The sequence below is a fragment of the Sciurus vulgaris genome, assembly GCF_902686455.1.
Source record: "Sciurus vulgaris genome assembly, chromosome: 16".
NCBI lineage: Eukaryota > Metazoa > Chordata > Mammalia > Rodentia > Sciuridae > Sciurus > Sciurus vulgaris.
Window position 1 is genome coordinate 30,276,075 of NC_136477.1, and position 19,650 is coordinate 30,295,724.

At 37.4% G+C, this 19,650-nt stretch overlaps 2 long non-coding RNA genes across 2 annotated transcripts in view; both read right to left on the bottom strand.

The window, feature by feature from the left end:
* The window catches only part of LOC306645975, a 38,664-nt gene extending 30,682 nt beyond the window's left edge, over nt 1–7,982 (bottom strand). The window contains exon 1 of the long non-coding RNA XR_013759781.1: nt 7,775–7,982. This is a non-coding gene — a long non-coding RNA (uncharacterized lncRNA). The remainder of the gene's footprint in view (nt 1–7,774) is intronic.
* The window catches only part of LOC306645974, a 778,688-nt gene that overhangs the window by 44,892 nt on the left and 714,146 nt on the right, over nt 1–19,650 (bottom strand). The window lies entirely within an intron of this gene.

The window sequence follows — 19,650 nt, forward strand, 5'->3', positions numbered from 1 at the left end:
TTTGGATCTACTTTTTCTTCTGTTAGGTACAGGGTCTCTGGTCTAATTCCTAGGTCCATTTTTAGTTGAGTTTTGTGCAGGGTGAGAGATAGGGGTTTAATTTTGTTTTGCTGCATATGGATTTTCAGTTTTCCCAGCATAATTTGTTGAAAAGGCTATCTTTTCTCCATTGTATGTTTTTGGCACCTTTATCTAGTATGAGATAACTATTTATGTGAATTTGTCTCTGTGTCCTCTATTCTGTACCATTGGTCTGACTGTCTATTTTGGTGCCAATAACTCGCTGTTTTTGTTACTATTGCTTTGTAGTATAGTCTAAGATCTGGTATTGTGATACCTCCTGCTTTTCTCTTCCTTCTAAGGATTGCTTTAGCTATCCTGGATCTCTTGTTCTTCCAAATGAATTTCATGATTTCTTTCTCTATTTCTATGAGATACGTCATTGGGATTTTAATTGGAATTACATTGAATTCATATAGCGCTTTTGGTAGCATGGCCATTTTGACAATATTAATTCTGCCTGTCCAAGAGAACATGGGTGATCCTTCCAACTTCTAAGGTTTTCTTTCATTTCTTTCTTTAGTGTTCTCATTGTGGAGGTCTTTCACCTCTTTTGTTAGATCGATTCCCAAGTATTTTATTTTTTTTATTTATTCCCAAATATTTTTATTTTAGATTTATTTATATTGATTTTATATCCTGCTACTTTGCTGAAATCACTTATGAGTTATAGAAGTTTTATGATGGAATTTTTTGGCTCCTCTAAATAATCATATTTTCAGCAAATAGTGATAGTTTGAGTTCTTCCTTTCCTTTTCGTATCCCTTTAATTTCTTTGGTCTGTCTGTCCTTTGCTCTGGCTAGAGTTTCAAGGATGATGTTGAATAGAAGAGGTGAAGAGGGCATCTCTGTCTTGTTCCAGTTTTTATGGGGAATACTTTCAGTTTCTATCCATTTAGAATGATGTTGGCCTTGGGCTTAGCATAGATGGCCTTTACAATGTTAAGGAATATTCCTACTATCCCTATTTTTTCTAGTGTTTTGAGCATGAATATGTGCTGTATTTTATCGAATGCTTTTGCTGCATCTATCGAAATAACCATCTGATTCTTGACTTTAAGTCTGTTGATATGGTGAATTACATTTATTGATTTTCAGATGTTGAACCAACCTTGTCTCCCTGGGATAAAACCCACTTGATCGTGCACCATCTTTTTAATATGTTTTTGTATGCGATTTGCTAAAATTTTTTTGAGAATTTTTGAATCTATATTCATAAAGGATATTGGTCTGAAGTTTTCGTTCCTTGATGTGTCTTTGTCTGGTTTTGGTATCAGGGTGACACTAGCTTCATAGAATGAATTTGGAAGGGTTCTTTCCTTTTCTATTTCCTGGAATACTTTGAGAAGTATTGGAATGAGTTCTGCTTTGAAGGTCTTGTAGAACTCAGCCGAGAATCCACCTGGTTCCAGACTTTTCTTTTTTTTTTTTATTTATTTATTTATTTTTTTTTTTTTTATTGTAAACAAATGGGATACATGTTGTTTCTCTGTACATGGCGTAAAGGCATACCATTTGTGTAATCATAAATTTACACAGAATACGAGCAACAACAGACTTTTCTTGTTTGGTAATCTTTAGATGGTTTCTTCTATTTCATTGCTTGAAATTGATCTGTTTAAATTGTGTATGTCCTCCTGATTCAGTTTGGGTGGATCATATGTCTCTAGAAACCTGTTGATGTCTGCGAGATTTTCTATTTTCTTGGAGTACAGATTTTCAAAATAGCTTCTAATTATGTTCTGTATTTCAATAGTTTGTGTTGTAATTTTTCCTTTTTAATCACAAATTTTAGTAATTTGAGTTTTCTCTCTCCTCTTTGTTAGTGTGGCTAAGGGTTTATCAATTTTGTTTATTTTTTCAAAGAACCAACTTTTTGTTTTGTAAATTTTTTGAATGGTTTCTTTTGTTTCAATTTCATTGATTTCAGCTCTGATTTTATTTCCTGTCTTCTGCTACTTTTGGTGTTGATCTGTCCTTCTTTTCCTAGGGCTTTGAGCTGTAATGTTAGGTTCTTATTTGTTGACTTTTTCTTCTTTTATTGAATGTGCTCCATACAATAAATTCCCTCTTAGTACTGCTTTCATAGCATCCCAGAGATTTTGATATGTTGTAACATTGTTCTCTTTTACCTCTAAGAATATTTTTTTTATCTCCTCCCTGATGTCTTCTGCTATCCATGCATCATTCAATAGCATACTATTTACTCTCCAGGTGTTGGAGTAGTTTCTTATTTTATCACTGATTTCTAATTTCATTCCATTATGATCTGATAGAATACAAGGTAGTATCTCTTTTTTTTCTTTTTCGATTTACTAAGAGTAGCTTTGTGGCATAACATATGGTCTACTTTAGAAAAGGATCCACGTGCTGGTGAGAAGAAAGTGTATTCACTCATTGATGGATGGAATATTCTATATATGTCTGTTAAGTCTAAGTTATTGATTGTATTATTGAGTTCTATGGTTTCTTTTTTGTTTGGAAGATTTATCCAATGGTGAGAAAGGTGTGTTAAAGTCAGCTAGTATTGTTGTGTTGTAGTCTATTTTGTTCCTGGAATTGAGAAGGATTTGTTTGACATACATAGATGCACCATTGTTTGGGGCATAAATATTTATGATTGCTATGTCTTGGTGATTTATGCTTCCCTTAAGCAGTATGAAATTTCCTTCTTTATCCCTTCTAACTTTGGCTGGAAGTCTGCTTTATCTGTTATGAGGATGGAAACCCCTGCTTTTTTACTGTGTCTGTGTGTGTGGCATGTTTTTTTCCATCATTTCACCTTTACTCTCTGGGTGTCTTTTTCTATGAGTTTCTTGAAGGCAGCATAGTGTTGGTTCTTTCTTCTTAATTCAATCTGCCAGTCTATGTCTTTTGATTGATGAATTTAGGCCATTAACATTCAGGGTTGTTATTGAGATATGACTCATATTCCCAGTCATTTTGACTTATTTTTTATTTTTAACTTGACTTGGTTTTTCCTTTAATTGGATTTTCCTTTAGGGTAGTTCCTCCCTTTGCTGACTTATATTGTTGTTTTTCATTTCTTCCTCATGGAATATGTTGCTGAGACTGTTCTGCAGTGCAGACTTTCTATCTGTAAATCCTTTTAACTGTTGTTTACATGGGAGGATTTTATTTCGTCATCAAATTTGAAGGTAAGTTTTGCTTGGTATAAGATTATTGGTTGGCATCTGTTTTCTTTCAGAGCTTGAAATATGTTGTTCCAGGCCCTTCTAGCTTTTAGAGTCTGGGGTGAGAAATCTGCTGATATCCATATTAGTTTTCCCCAACATATAATCTGATGCTTTCCTCTTGCAGCCTTTAAAAATTCTATCTTTATTTTGTATGTTGGGTATTTTCATTATAATGTGCCTTGGTATGGATCTGCTGTAATTTGTATATTTGGCATCCTGTAAGTCCCTTGTATTTGATTTTCCATTTTGCTCTTCAGAGTTGGGAAATTTTCTGATATCATTTTATTGAATAGATTGTTCATACCTTTGGTTTGTATCTCTGTGCCTTCCTCAATTCCAATAATTCTTAAATTTGGTCTTTTCATGATATCCCATAGTTCTTGGAGATTCTGTTCATGATTTCTTACTATCTTTTCTCTTTGGTCAACTTCATTTTCAAGATTAAATATTTTGTCTTCATTGTCTGAGGTTCTGTCTTCCAAGTGATCTAGTCTGTTGGTTTTGATTTCTATTGAGCTTTTAATTTGGTTTATTGTTTTCTTTATTTCAAGTATTTGTGTTGTTGTTTTTTTTTTTTTTTTTCAGGATCTCTATCTCTTTATTAAAATGTTCTTTTGCTTCCTGCATTTGCTCTTTTAATTATTTACTGGTGTGATCATTCATTGCCTGCATTTTCTCTCTTATCTCATCCTTTGCTTCTCAGATAATTTTAATTATATAGATTCCGAACTCTTCTGACATTTCTTCTACCATGCTGTCATTTGATTCTATTGATATAGCATCTTGGTTTGTTTGGTACATTTTCTTCCCTTGTTTTTCATGTTTTTCATGTTTTTCATGTATCTTCCTCTCTAGCAGTGCAGATCTGAGATATTACAATTTCCCTCTTATATGCTTATAGTGTCCCTGCAGGTTTCCAATACCTCACCTTAAAGTGTGAGATCAATATTAGCAGCACACAATACAAACAATATGCATCCTTAACCCAAATAGTCCCTATTAATATATTAACAGTATTGCCTTAATAAACAGAGATGATGATTTCGATTATTATCTACAGCATAAACAATAGGTTTTCAGTGTGGTTTATAATTTCTAATGGCACACAAAGAGGATGGGGAGAGGTGTGGGATATAACCTTAATGAGATAAGAAGTGAGTCTATAGAGGTTCTAGGTTGTAGGAATAGTGAAAGCAGAATCAAAAGAAATTGGTTGTTAGCATGAGTAAATGGAGAAAGAGTCTCTAAGGAAAAAGATAGATATGAGGAAAATAGAGTGAAAAAAATAATTAAAAATAGAAAGGTAGCAGTAATAGTAATAATAATATTAATAACAAAATTCTACAATAAAACTATACTGTACTGTTCAAACCTCTTAGTCTTCGGTAGCCTGATGCATTAGAGGTCCTTGATAATGCAGTGTTTCAGGAAGAGAGCTTCCCCACTAAGGATAGTGGCATCCAGGTTGGGAATAATCCACAATAGCAGGCAGAGGCGATCCCATGTGTTGATAAATGGGGAGCCACAGAGCAGGGCAGTGTGGGGACAGAAACCAATGTCTGGGCCTGGGCCACACCAGAGACCACGGGCAGTCCACTGGGGCTGGTGTACAGTGTTGGAGTTGCCATTTTCTTTGAACCATTTTGGGGTTATTTTTAGAAGCCAACCACCCAACAGAATATACTCTCTGACTAAATTTCATAGCACAGTACAACTTCTTAATTTTTAATTTTTCAGTGTAAATTACTACAAAGAAAATATATAGCAAATAGTATCAATGCAAACTAAAATTGTCAAAAAGGCCCACTCCAGACCCTGAATCACCCACTTTGGTGGATGCTGACATCTGCTTACTACCATCATAGAATGAACATGACCAGTGCCTGTCTGCCCAGACAGATAGTCTGATGGTCACAGTCAAAGAACCTGCACATGGGACACAAATGGACCTTTTATTTTTCTTACTTTCCCCTATCTTTATGTTCTTCCCTTCTCAAATCCTCTTTTTTCTTTCTTTCTCCTCCTTCCAACTCTCAATCTAGTTTATTTCCCCACCACTTATTCTCTCAATCCAAATATAAATCCCATTATACATACTTCTGTCCATCTGTCTTTTCATCAAAATTTTCTTTCACCAATGAGATGCTTCTAACTTGATGGACATGGCTGGAAGAAGCTCATCTGCACGGAGAAGCAGCTTCTCTGTGACCGGCAGACTCGAGGACTCAGACTGGACAGCATTATCTCCATGTTTCCAAAGCAGACAGGCAAATACTAGATCTAGAAAAATCTCAGAAACCAATACACAAATGGTGAGGTCTATTCCCTGGGTGCCAGATAAACCAGTGGATATTGTTGAACAAGCTGTTGGCCTGTTCAGATTTATATTTAGAAGTTTCATTATGTTAGCAATATACAAATTAATTAAGTGGATTGTGGTGACAAACAAAAAAAAAATGTAGAAATGGTATGTAAAACATTGTTCTGCTACTGCAGGATCAAGCGCCAAGTGTCAAGCATCTGCATCTGAACTGAGTTGAAAGTGGTCAGGAAGAACGGCTGGGGGGAATGACTTTCTGTTTATTGATTCGAGTGAGTGGAAAGGTAAGTACAAGAGGATCACAGAGGTGACTATGGGAATGCAGTCACTGGAGAAAGAGGGACAGAAGCTCTGGAGGCTCCCATAGAATCAGATGGTGAAAATGGCCCTCGGCCATAGTTACCCAAGCAAGGATAAGTTATGTTCACACCATATGTATAATAATCAGTTAAGACCACTTCAGGACAATGTCTAAATGAGGCATAGTTGAGGTTATTCTACAAACACAAAATAAGCTAAGTGTCCACCTTGTACCACTCACAGGAGTGGTCAATCTTCTTTACCCATGGTGATTCTGCCTTCCTTTCAATGATCCTGTTTCCTAGGTAAAAATTATCATGATACACGATGATTGACTTCACATCTAAGAACAGACATTTTAGACCTCAGGCCCAGGGGGCCCAAGTGGGCATTTCACAGAAGACAGCAAGCAGGCTAAATAAATCTGTTTGACTCCAGTTGTATTTCTTAGTGCCATGTCTATTGCCATGTTGGACAGTCATCAACAGGACATTCACTTGGAGATCCTTGAAGAATTTTAGAATATGTGGATAAGGAACTTACAGAGAGAGCTCAAGCAAATATACAGATTTTTGGATTCATCAATATGTAGGTGATAATGAAGGACAAGGAATCTGATGATATTTTCTACAGAGAGAGCAAAGACAAAGTGGTTTGACTGGATACTACAAGTTCCAGATATTTCAGAAATGGACAGAAAAGGAGTCATCACAAAGATGACCTCTCTAAATGTTACCCACTGTCAGAGATGCAAGAAAAGAGAGTATTCCCTAAAAGAGGGGGAATACTTCATAAAATGTCAAATGATACAGAAGTAGGTGAAATAAATAAGAATTTAAATATAACCAATTTATAAACCAATTAGAATATTGGTTCAACAATAGAAAGAAAATGACTTGACCAAGCAAGTTCATTTAAAGGTTTTCCTTGGACTCTTATAACATTCAGGGTGTGAAACACACACATAAATGTTCGAATATTTTCATTATTCAAATGATCTGCACATAGAGCTGACTAAATAATGTGATTTAATACATGCTACAAACCTAAAATTCAGGTGCCTGGTATCTACAGTGCTTGATTCCCCCAAGAGGGACACTGCGACTTCATAAGGGAATTATTTAAAAGCAAGCAATTTATTTGTGATGAGTAGACTTTCAACCCCATATCATATTAATATGCATATATTCAGGCACATTCAATAATACAAGAACAAAAGTATCTATAGCAATGCTTAGAGTCTCTGAAACAGGCCAACAGCTACAACAATAATGTTTTCATATATTATCTTGAATATTGAGACATCTCAGCAAAGTAGGGCTCTTTTTCCAAATTTCCTGGTGTCATAGTTCATACACTTGGAAAGTTAGGATTTGATTAACTAAATGATGTGTGTATTCCTGGAAAGGGAATGAAAGTGTGTATGGATCCTATGAAGAAGATATTTGGCTACCAGTGTGAAGGCCCTGGTGTGAATATGGAGAATACTATCCCTTAAGGAATGCACTCAGGGGGTGCAAATAAAAGAAGACACTCGCTGCAATAACATTTGGAAGGTCCAAGTGCCTGACCCATGTCTTATTTTTTTTTTCCTGTTTTTGTCAGTACCTAATACAGTGTCCAGCACAGAGTACATGCTCAGTTTATAAATTAACTGAGGGTCCACCATGGTTGTAGCATTAGGAAATAGCCTTTAATTCTTGGTCCAATTTTTGCCCAAATGCACCTAATTAAGAAAAATCAGAATTCTCTTTCCTCCCTTTGTAGTTGAGTAGTGCCAAATTGCAATTAAATCCCATCTAATGATTCCATTTAAAGGTCAACGTCCTCGGTAGCATGGATTATTGAGAGTGGCCAAGCCCTCTGGGAATATTGACTTTTTAGCTCAGTTTCTTACCTGGAAGACACAGGTTATGGTTGGACTTCTCAGGAGACTCTCAGGAGAGTATCAGAACACTGGATCTGTTTTCTTCCTCTGTAGGCTTCCTTTGTAGTAGGCTACATGCATGTGTCCTGTTTCATAAAGTCTTTCCGCAGGACCTGGAAGCAGGTTTTGTTCTGTGAAACTTCACTCGGTCTTCCTCTTCTTTCATAATTCCACAAACTGGAATCTATTGTCAGCAGAATAAAAAATATTTTAAGACATTTAACCTGCTTGAGAATAAAAAGTCACTGATTAAGGTTCATGATCTGACATTGAAAAGGTTTGTTTCTTCCCAGGGATGCTAAGACAGTGGGGACAGGAAGCTTCAGGAAGGAGAAAGCCCGCCGTGTGTGGCAGCCCCAGGAGGGCTCCTCTCTGACCTCCACTTCTAGGGATTGTCACTGAACGAGAGCCCCAGCTCTGAAATACACCACTGTGTTTGCACAGAGTCAGTCTTTCCACGAGCTTCTCCAAGTCAATGACTGAGTGCAGAAATCCTAAGGTAACCCTTCCTGGGAAGTGTGGGACTCCTCTAATATTGATGCTGGTTGTTTCAAGAATCCTCTGCTACAGAGAAAGTCTAAGATATTTCTTCTCAATCTTCCTGTTTTCCTTCCCTCTCTCTTCCATGCTAGATCAGATCGCATCATGACCTGAGGCTCTGTTCACCTCTCCTGACCCTTACTCCCTTGACTCTCACAGTCATGTGCTTAACGTGTGTCTCGTAATCCCATCTGGACATCTACTTCTTGGGGAACCTGAACTAACACATGGAGCACCCCTGATACCCAGCATACTTCTTGCCTTTTTAATCTTTTCAGGTCATGTAGCCTCTCTTTAAGACATCATTATGGGAATCAGAATTACTTATCAGAAGAAGAGTCATTCTGTTATTTCACACATCTAATTCAATCAACATTACTCTTCAAGTCCAGATTTGTCTCTTCTCTGTGAACTACACTTTTTAGATATGCAAGTGTCTTCCCTTTACATACATTTTGTGAACTTTGGCAACCTGTTGAGTCCCTACAATGTGATGTGCCCTAGGTTGGCACTTTAAATATATTTTTTCATTGAATATCTGTCTTATGGAGTCCAATTGATACATTCTATTTTCTAAGTGAAAAACAAAAAAACCTGAAGTTCAAAAGGGTGAATGATTTGGTCACATAATTTGTAAGTGGCAGAGTCCAGTTTTGAACCAATTCCTGTCTCTCTCAAAGACTATATTATCCTAACTTCTAGAACAAGTTCTGATTCCTAATGCCAAAGTTACAGGTGTCCATAGAACCAGGGCGCTCAGATTCTGTGTTCATTGTCCCTGCTGGGATATGTAACCTTCTGAAGAAGGTTCATCCATGACATCAGATATCAGAACAATTATGAATCTTCCTAATGCTGCTAGCCACGTTCTTAACCCAGATAAATCAAAGAGATTGCTGGAGAAAATGGAGAAAGTGTTCCTAACAGAAGCATTTTGGAAGTCCCTGACATTCACATAACAACTCCATAAGGCAAAATGAGCAAAAAGAATGTTCTTACAAGAACTACAATTTATCCATTCCACAAATAAGTGGTGAGTACCAGTCTATATGCTACCTTCAGGCCAAGGTTTTGGAAATCCATCAATGGACCAAATAGACATAAATCTTTGCCCCTTTTTTTCATTTTTTTAACTCCATCTGCTATTATTTTTATTTATTTTTTTTATGAGGTGCTGAGGATCGAACTCAGTGCCTCACAAGTGCTAGGTGAATACTCTACCACTGAGGTACAACCCCAGCTCCAATGTTTGCCTTTTTTATTCTTACATTTCTAGCTGGGGTTGGGAAGGAAGACAGATGATAAATATAATTATGAAATAAAATGTGCAGGTTAAGTGAGATATTGTAAGTACCAGGGAGAAAAATCAGGAAATGAGAAAAGTCCACATTAGGGCGTGGAGATTTGCAGAATTTCAGGTAGCCAGAAAATGCTCTCTGAGATAGGGACATTTATCACTGTGAAGAAACAAGGATGAAAGAAAATATCAGAGGCTAAGTGTTCACATATTTTCACTCTTTCTAATCTCTGAGGGGCGAAGGAGCAGGACAGCCAGTAGAATTTCACAATCAATAAACAAAGAAAGGGCACAGGGCCCTCTGAGGAAAAGGAATGAAAGTAACAGCAGAAATAGGCAGGATCAGGGAAAAGAGGGAGAGAGGGAGAAAGGAAGAGAGAGAGAGAGAGAGAGAGAGAGAGAGAGAGAGAGAGAGAGAGACAGGCAGTGAAGAGCTGAGCAGCTGCTTTTCATTACAGAACTCCAGTGGAAAAATGGATCAGATGCACATGTGTGAGTCCCTGTTATAGGCTCTCCAAAACACTGTAGTAAATGCTGTGGAAAGTTGAATTTGTTACTTCTGATTGAGTTGTATCACCATGATGAGAAGGTTCTAAATGCGAAAGCAAAAGGATTTTAAGGTTTTAGGGTACTTAAAAATATTTTAGGTACTTTTAGGCAATCCTAAGGCATAGTTCATAGCTTCATTTGAAATAAAACCATCTCTCTGGATTCCATGTCATCCTAAGTAGGCTTAATAAATGTGATATTTTGATCTAGAGTTGCCTGTTGTCTGTCTCTCTCAACTGGTTCTATTCTCAGTCCTGGAACCTGGTGTCTGCATCTGATTCCTTTAGGCCTCAATACAACTGAAAAGTTCAAGGGATTCTTCCCTCAGAGAGGTAAAAATGTTGTCAGTCAAGGAAGAGACTGTGTGATTGCATGTGGAAATCAGTTGTACTTCTCTGGCTTTAGTAGCTGCTTTCCACATTGTCAGTCTCCCGAAAGGCAGACTGTGGTACAACTGTGGATTTAGGCTCTGTGGACCTTCTCACCTGAACCATCCTCTGTATCTTAATCCTCAAGGGAATCAGGGATCTTTCAAGCTAAACACAGTGAATGTCTGACCAGAAGCCACCGACCCCACTGCTCCTGGTTCACCTAAAAGGCTTTACAGCCCTTAGGCAGCAGTCATCACTGCAGATGCGTCGTCCTTAAGCCAATAATAAGCAGCACTGTGGCCATCACATACAAGGCTGCCACATAATGAGTTACAGATGATTAGAAAACAACAAAACCAGGATATTATATTTATATATGAGTTGGCCCCCAAAAGCTCCTGTGTGAGACACTGCAAGAAAGTGCAGAGGTGAAATCATTGGATTATGAGGGTCTTAACCTAATCAGTACATTAATCCACTTGAATGGATTAACCAGTAGTAACTGTAGGCAGGTAGGGTGAGGCTGGAGGGAATAAGTCCCTGGGTGCATGCTCATGGGGTTTATATTTTGCCCCTTTGGAGTGGAATGGTCTCATTTTGTTCCTTGTTGTCATGTCCCCAGCTGCTTTCCTCCACCATGCCCTTCCACCATGATGTTCTGTCTCACTCTGGGCCCAGAGCAATGGAGTTGGCCATCTATGAACTAAAATGTCTAAAATGAGAAGCCCCAAATAAACTTTTCCTCCTCTTTATTAACCTTGTTGGGTCTTTTGGTCACAGAAGTGAAAAGGTTGACTAAAAATGGACATTTTAGATCCTCAGAAATTTCTTTCCAGAACATTTTATAATTTTCAGTGTATAAGTGTTTTACATCTTGTCACATTCATGCTTAACAACTTCATATTTTTGATGCTATTATAAATTTTGTTTTTGTTTAAATTTCAAGTTAGACTTCTAGTGTTTATCATTTATATTTAATTTTTATATTGGTGTTTTATTTTGAAATATTACTAAACTTATTACTTATAAGAGCTTTTCAACATATTTTGTTGGATTATCTACATGGAGATCATGTTGTCTGCAAATAAAAGTTTAAATTCTTCCTTTCTTCTTGGACTTTTAAAAATTCCTTTTCTTGTTGTACAACACTGACTAAAACCTATAGTATAACATTGAATAAAAATGTTGGGAGCAGGTGGCCTTGTGAGGGTCTGGTCCTTGGAGGGACATTGTTTTGTTTTCCACTATAGAGCGTAATGATAGTTATGGGTTTTTCATAGATATTCTTTCCCTAATTGAGAAAGTTCCCATTTATTTTTAGTTTATTGGAAGTTTTTATTTTGCCTCTCAAGGATCACTGTCTTCCATTGCTTAATATCCAGCATCTGAAAATACATATTTTGTCACTTTATTGGTTGTTTCACACAGGAAAGCCCAAACCCATTACTCTATCTCAGCCAAAAACAGAAAACTAAAGCCATTTAAAAATGAGCATGGATTGCCAATGGTTGCATTTGGTTATGATTATTCTGGTTGTCATCGTTTCTTCTGATAAAAAAGAAATACAGGGTCTCCAAGCAAGGATGGTGTGCTGAATGTGGGAGTGAGTGATCGGGAGCGCTCTGCTAATGAGTTCTGTTGTTCGTTTCCACCACTTTCTATGATCTTGGAAGTTCCCTTTCCTCTGTAAGCTTTAGGCTTCTCAGCCAGAAAGGAGTATAGTTTTAAAAAATAAGCAACATTATTAACATCAATCATCTAACATAATATATGTCATGTAGTAGTTATTCAGTCATTGATAATTTGTATGATTAGGAACTAAGCATCTGAATTAAGAGTTTGATACTAAAACTTGTGTTGACTTAGCCTCTTTTAACTTATTTATTTCTTAGTCAATTAATTATTGTGGTTGTCTTGTATATGCATGGACATCAGTTTTCATTTGATTTTCCAGAAATCTTTAGAAAGTTTAGCAACAGGCATAATGCTCAAGTCCTTCTCTTTCCTCAAATTCCATCACTGGCCAATACCCAGAGAGTGAAGCTCATCTCATCTTTCTACTCTCTGTGCACAGGTATTCCAATTACACCTAGGAGAGCATGCAGGACTGGGCCCAGGAAATCAGAGTTACAGCTATGAATGTGGATCTCTCTCTTCGCAGTCTCCATTTTCTTGTTGAATTAAGAAAAGTTGTTGAATTAAGTCTTTTTAAGTACCCACATATTGATTTGTTATACTTCTACTAAGAAAAGAGTCCGGTATTGTCTCCTAGAGACTCAGAGCATAAAGATGGAGTCATTCTCCTTAGGGTATTCAAAGACCAGTGAGAAAGTCAGGCATGCAAAAAGAGGAAAGGTGATAACAATTATACAAATAACGTTTCAAAAATAACGGCCATTAACACTACTAGGTACAATTAGTCTACGAGGTACAATTAAAGGTTCTTGGCATGAGTCATTTCATTTAGTTTCTTTCATGACAACCCCATGAGGTAGACTATTTACTTCCTCTTCAGTTATAAGTAAACTAAAGCACAAAAATGGTCAAGCAGCAGGTTCAAGACTACACAGTTAGAAATGGTCAGGGCTCACCGCCTCTCTTGGGCCCCTGAACTCCAGATGCTGCCTTTCCCACCACCACTCTGAGGTATCTCCCACAACAATGACAGGCTGTGACACCCAGAATGTGCGGCACTGGCACGGAAGGCAGATTGTCAAGGGAGCCCTAAGATGCTCCCTATTATTTCTTTACAAATTAAAGAGGTCATGATTTATTACAACACACACACACACACACACACACACACACACACACAATCCCTGTAATGAAGAACTTGGCTTGGTGACTTTTCTAGTTTAAATGACAGGTCAAAACCTTTCCATTCTAACTAATAGCGGCAGATTCAGTCGACCCAAGGATTTCCAGGAGGATAATGATGAGGTGCTGAGCTCCGCCTGCCTGAGGCACTGCCTGCAGGTTTTAACTGCCAGGCCATCATTTAATAACTGGGACAGCAGGGGCCTTTCCGATATTTTTAGCCTTCCATCTTGACTCGTTTTAAACCTTTTAATCATGAGAAGTTTTCCCTAAGTGTTGTGGCATTCTCAAAACACAAGAAGAAAGGCAGGAGTGTGGTATCTGGGTGCTCAGTGGACAGGCTGTTCCCAGCAGAGAGATGAACTCTGACCCACATGAGTGCAACCAATAATTAGAACTCACAGATTTAAATGAGCGGAAACGTAAGCGCCAACCAAGTGTGGTCTAAGTTCCCCATAATCTTTGTAAATTTTAATGAGAGAACAAAAAGAGGAGGACAATGCATATGGTCGCAGGTAGATGTCACAAGTGTCAGTGTGGGCTCTGAGTCCTTCCAGACTGAGCCCTTTATATCTTCTACTTGGAAGGGAAGAGATGAGGCTAGATATTCCTAGCATTAATGATTTTACCTCTAATCAGTCTTGAATAATTTGCGAAGAACTGTTCTTTGTGCAGAATATTAAGGTTAGATATAATCGTCTCTGCCATCTAGGGGATGTATTCCAGAAAAGGACACATATAGAACAACACCAGGCAAAGCCCTCCTTAGGTGACATGTTCATTTGTTCACTAATTCATCCAAATATTTAGTGAAGGTCTATAATGTACAAGGCTGGAAACACAGAGATCAATGAACCACCAACCCTGCCTTTGGGAAGCCCTCTGTCATGTGGAAAATAATGCATATGAAGAGGATCAAGGGACTGTGCAAAGTAGACAATGCAGAGGGGAGGTAACTAAACCAGCACTGTCATGTTTGAGTTACTTCCCAGAAGAGGGGAGCTTTAATCCATAATTCACATTGGAGGCAACTGGCTGAAAAAAGGAAAAAGTTTATTAGTTAACAAGACACTTGAAGGAGAAAGCAACCTGTAGAAAGGTGCTTTTAATGAACTTCCAAGGAGTTTGGTAAAATACAGAGATGGAAGATGGAGTCTGATGTTCTCCAACCAAGACTCAAAACAATGAGAAGTTAGTGTAAATGAATCAACTCAGTATTATTCAATTCTGTTGGCCTCCACGGACCTCATCTGTTGTTGTTGGCCATGAAAATTATCCTTAACTTAGCTTCTCTAAAGCAAGCGTTTCTCACATCTATTCTTCCAGAATTTCCACATTTTTTTAAAAAACTAGGACACTGATATTGGGAAAGGAGGAAAAGAAAGAAGAAATTGACACTAACATTGCTGAGTATCTAATATGGACTTTATTCCTGAAGGTTTACATTATTGGTCTTGTCAAATGCTCATAACTTACTTCATTCATTCATGTCCTATACCTGGTACTGTCCTAGACAAAAAATAAATAAATAAAACATTTTTATAGAAATCATTTTCATCTAGGGAATATACTCTAAAAGGGGCACGAATTTTAAAAAATCAATATCAGACAGTAAAAGAAGCATGTTAAATTAAAAAATTATTAAAGAAGGAATAAAGGCGAAGAAGGAGAGATCGTCAACCAGTGTCAATTAAGAAATAGAAAGTACCAAACCAAGTGAAAGAGTAAAGTCTTATAGAGGGACTCCCTAGCCTAGGGACAGGCCTGCATCCAAGAAATAGTCCAAAAAAGTTAATTAAATGGAGAAACATGGAAAATTAGAATTGCAGACAGCACCTAGATTGTGTAAAAATTATGCATATCATAAAAATGCCACCTATAATTTAATGTAACTTTTGTGATTACAATAGGGTGCTACAAATCAAATTATTTAAGCATATGGAAAGAATACAATCTTGTGTAGTTACAAAATGAATTGAAAAAGGGTACCAGGCTAGAGGAAAGGAAATAAACTAGAAGGTCATTTAAATAGTTCAGATTAGAAGTATTAAGGTTTTGGCATTAAAAATAAAGAAGATTCAGCAGATAACAGACTCAAAAAATAGTGAATAGAATTGGAAATGTCTTACTGATCAGTTAGATAGGAAGGAAGGAAGCAAAGCCTAGGCTGACTTCTTGGTTTCTAACTTAACACCTCAATCACCTCCCACTCCTTCCACCTCCCCCACTATGGGCACAACTAGATGTGGAGAAGTTAATTGCTTTGCCTAATGTTATGTAACTCTTCAGTGACCAATTTGTGATTTAGTCTAGATGTCACCATTCAAATTCACGCTCTCTCCCGTGTTTGGTGAGATCACCGTCCTAGCATTAGGGAGTAGGAGCAACCTATGGAAAAAGTCCTAACCTATCCACCTCCTCAGACCATCTGAAGGATGCAGAGCAAGATAAAAATCAAGAAAAGTGGAATAGATGAAAGGTTCCCTGGAGCTGGCCCATTATTTTGTTACCCGGGGTTCAATATTTGCTTTCCTCTGAATTACCCACTGGTGGGCTAACACATATTTTTCTGTTTTGATCTTCATCCTCAGTCACTCATCACAGCATTAATCAATGCTCCTCAGAAAATAAAATATAATTAGAAGTAATTCAAGCTAATTATGACTTCGCAGAATACATTGAATAATGAGAGTGATATCATCTTTTCCCTGCCATGTGAACCATCTGTCCTCCCCTATTTTCCCTCCCCTCCCAGGGCCCAGAATCTTTAACCCATGGAAGAAACCTTATTGCTCATCTAAATGTCATTTTAGAACTCTTTCTATCAAAATAAGAAAATGAAATAAGGAGAAACTGCAAGTTATATACGAAGACGCTTTAAAGCTCTCACATATTTCTAGGTAGCAAAATGAAGTCATTAATCCATGAGGACTTCATCCATTTATCTCTCTCTTCTAGTCTCATCACATAAACACAAATTTTCTGTTACATTCCCAATACATTTGTTGGAAGAAGGGGGTGAGAGATGAATTAAATGAACAACCACTCAATAATTCCTGACCTTTCCTTTAGCATGACAGTTTTATCAGTCAAGCAGAGAGATAATATGATGAGGATAAAAAGCTAATATTCTCTCCTGGTGAAAAAGAATCAATGACACTTTCACCCACAGCTTTATTGAAAAATGGATGATAATGGCTCAAGCACACCTACCAGAGTGAGCGGCTTGAAGCTACATTTAGCAAACTTCCAAGAAGATGAAATATAACTGAAATTGTAGGGAGGCCCACAGAAGAGGTGAAAGAATATTTCTTAAGATGAATGCAGTAAGCCCATTTCCCCCAGCCTATTGAGTAGCAATGAAGTGCCATTTATGGAAAGACAGAACGAAAGCTGTAAATTGTTGGAGCTCACTGCGTTTCACGTTGAACTTTCTTGTTAGGTGATCCTAACAGTTTTAGCCCTTGGGGGAACTTGCTCCAACTTCTGGATTACAGCTACTAGACTGGGAGAGAAAAGAAATGCAGTCACCTATAAAATTTTTATTATCAGTAACAACTGGAGCTTTTAAAAATTATGTATCTTTGAAAAGGAGATTTCTGGCCTCCAGGGGGAAGACTCAAGAACATTCTCTCTTCCCTCAAGGTATCTAATTAATCTAACGCCAAAAAGGTCTGCTAATATTATTGGTCAGAATACAAAATACTGACCAAACCACATTCTTGAGTGAGTTATAAATAAAATTATTCAGTAACTTTTCTCTTGATGCCCATAAACGTGTAGGTCCTTCAAAGTGATTGAGTCTGGATCTGGGGGAGGGGATTTTTTTATAGCTGTCCACTTCTTTGACACAACTGCTAGAGGTCTGCACTGGGGTTTAAATTTAAAAACAGAGGAATGTTTAAAAGGTAGGCTAGTTGCACTGTTTTCTTATGTATGCTCAGAGACATGGTTGAAGAAATCAGATTATCTCACCTTGTGGTTTCTTAAAGATATCAGTTCTCAGTTCTCAATAAACTGTAATCCAAGTCTGTTCTATCCTTCTTTCTAAGTTTTCCTTCCCTTCCTCTAGATTTTTTTTTACCATGAAGGAGGGTTCCATGAACCTCAAGTTCATAATCTTCAATAAAGAATATCCAAAAATAAGGCTCAATGAATTCCCAAGAGCTTCTAAACACCCGAGGCACAGAGAAATATGCATTTGTTATATTATCATCAGGAACATATTTTTAACATAATTTTCTAGGTCCAAAACAAAATGAAAATACAAAGACCCCTGTTCAAAAATATATAAGAATGTCAAGATGGCAACAGCAGAGCATTAAGCCAAGAATGGACTCTTCTAAGAAGAGTGACTACATAAGTCATATGCACGTGAAGCATGTTATTCAGCTTCATGTCGCTGTGAAAAAATAACAGAATAACAGCTGAAATGAAGAAAGACTTATCATTTATTATTTGGGCTCACAGTTTCAGAGATTTTGGTTCATAGTTGCTTGGCTGTGTGCTTGCAGTGAGATAGAACATCATGGCAGGGAACATGTGGTAGAGCAAAACTGTTCACCTTTCTCTACCAGAGAGTGAAGAAACAGAAAGAGTAAGGGAGAGAGAGAGGAAGACAGGCACTTCAAGGACAAACTTCCAGTGATCAACTTCCTCCAACTAGGCCCTACCTCCTAAGTTTCCACCAGCTGGGGACCAAACCTTCAACAGACTTCGGGGGACATTCCATATCCAAATGATAACAAAGCATAATTCAACAACACATGTGGTCCTGACCTTAACCAAGTCTCCTTAATGGGATGTGGACCAAGAAGATGAAGGAGCTGTGACTTGTATCTCCCAGTTCTGGGCTCTTTTTCCTGATAACCTAGGTTGACTCCAGTGATTAGCCAGAATTGAGGCTATTTCTGGGAAAGGAATATATTTTTATGTTATCATAAGATGCAAGTATACCTTCATTAAAATGATTCTCACATCCTTTACAGTGTCCCTTTGTATCTAGCCAGGTCCAATGAGATAGGCATGGCAGGTCCTCACTAACGTTACATACATCACTTGATGCTAACTCCAAACACTTGTAAAATGAATGAGGATGTGTCTCCTCGTGGATTTAGCATGTGGTCATGCTCTACACTAAGTCAAAAAAAAAAAAAAATCAAATCACTTTTTATTCCATTTTTTTACCTCAAATTTGATTTTTGTTGTTTGGTCAAAATCTTTGTGTGATTATTTGCATATACAACAATGGAATAATATCATTAAAATAAAAAGGAATGGATTTGACATCAAATCTTTAAAGATTGTAATATCTAACCCAGAAAAGTCTGTCTTACTATAAATTCAATTCATCATTCAGCCAGAGAAAATAACATTGTTCTCTATGTACTGAACAACTCTACTCCTCTGACCTCATCAAAGCCAATTTGCACTCACTTAGTGCTTTAGATCATATGTCTCTTCTTCAGAAAGTGAAGTCAGTCTTCCTTTGAAATTGATGGTGCTCCCTTAACCTCACTCAAAATGGGCTACTCCATCCCCATATTCTACATGCTTCCAATGATCCCACTGAGTTATTGCAATACTAATTTGTTGTTCACCCATTCATATGCTAAATCAAGGCCCAAAACAAATGAAATTATCACGGGGAATAATCTAACCAAAAAAAAATATATATATATATATATAATTAATAGTTCCCAAACTATTATAATGTTATCATTTAGAAGACTATCTCCCAAAATGTTCAACAGAGTGTTAATATTTCTTAAATTCTCCCATGGGGTGGAAAGAAAGTTAACTGCAAAGTCATTTTGAAATTTATGTCTGTTTGATGCATGTGTTTTAGAGCTATCAAAATTCTCAGATTCATTGTGAATCTCAGAGAAGGAACCCTGGTCTATTACAGTTTCCAAAGAAACTATTCCATCAGCTTCCCCAATACCTACATCCCCCCACCCACACACACCCCATACACCACAAGATGCTTGATTCCATTCCTCAAAACCTACTTTAGAAACATTGACAGGAACAGTGTCACTAGCCGCAAAGCAGATGCTCAGTTGTGTCCTATGGGGGAAAAAGGACATCAAAGAAGAAGAAGAAAAACAGATTCACGTTATGTTTCTTTCTGTAAGGTCCTGTGTATCTTGTGCAGTCATAGCCTAAGAACTTAGCTATCATTTGAGAGAAATCCCCACAGGAATAGTTTAATTTTGACACAGTTTGCAAGCTGACATCTCATGTCTTGAAGTGCGGCATCCAAACAAGTT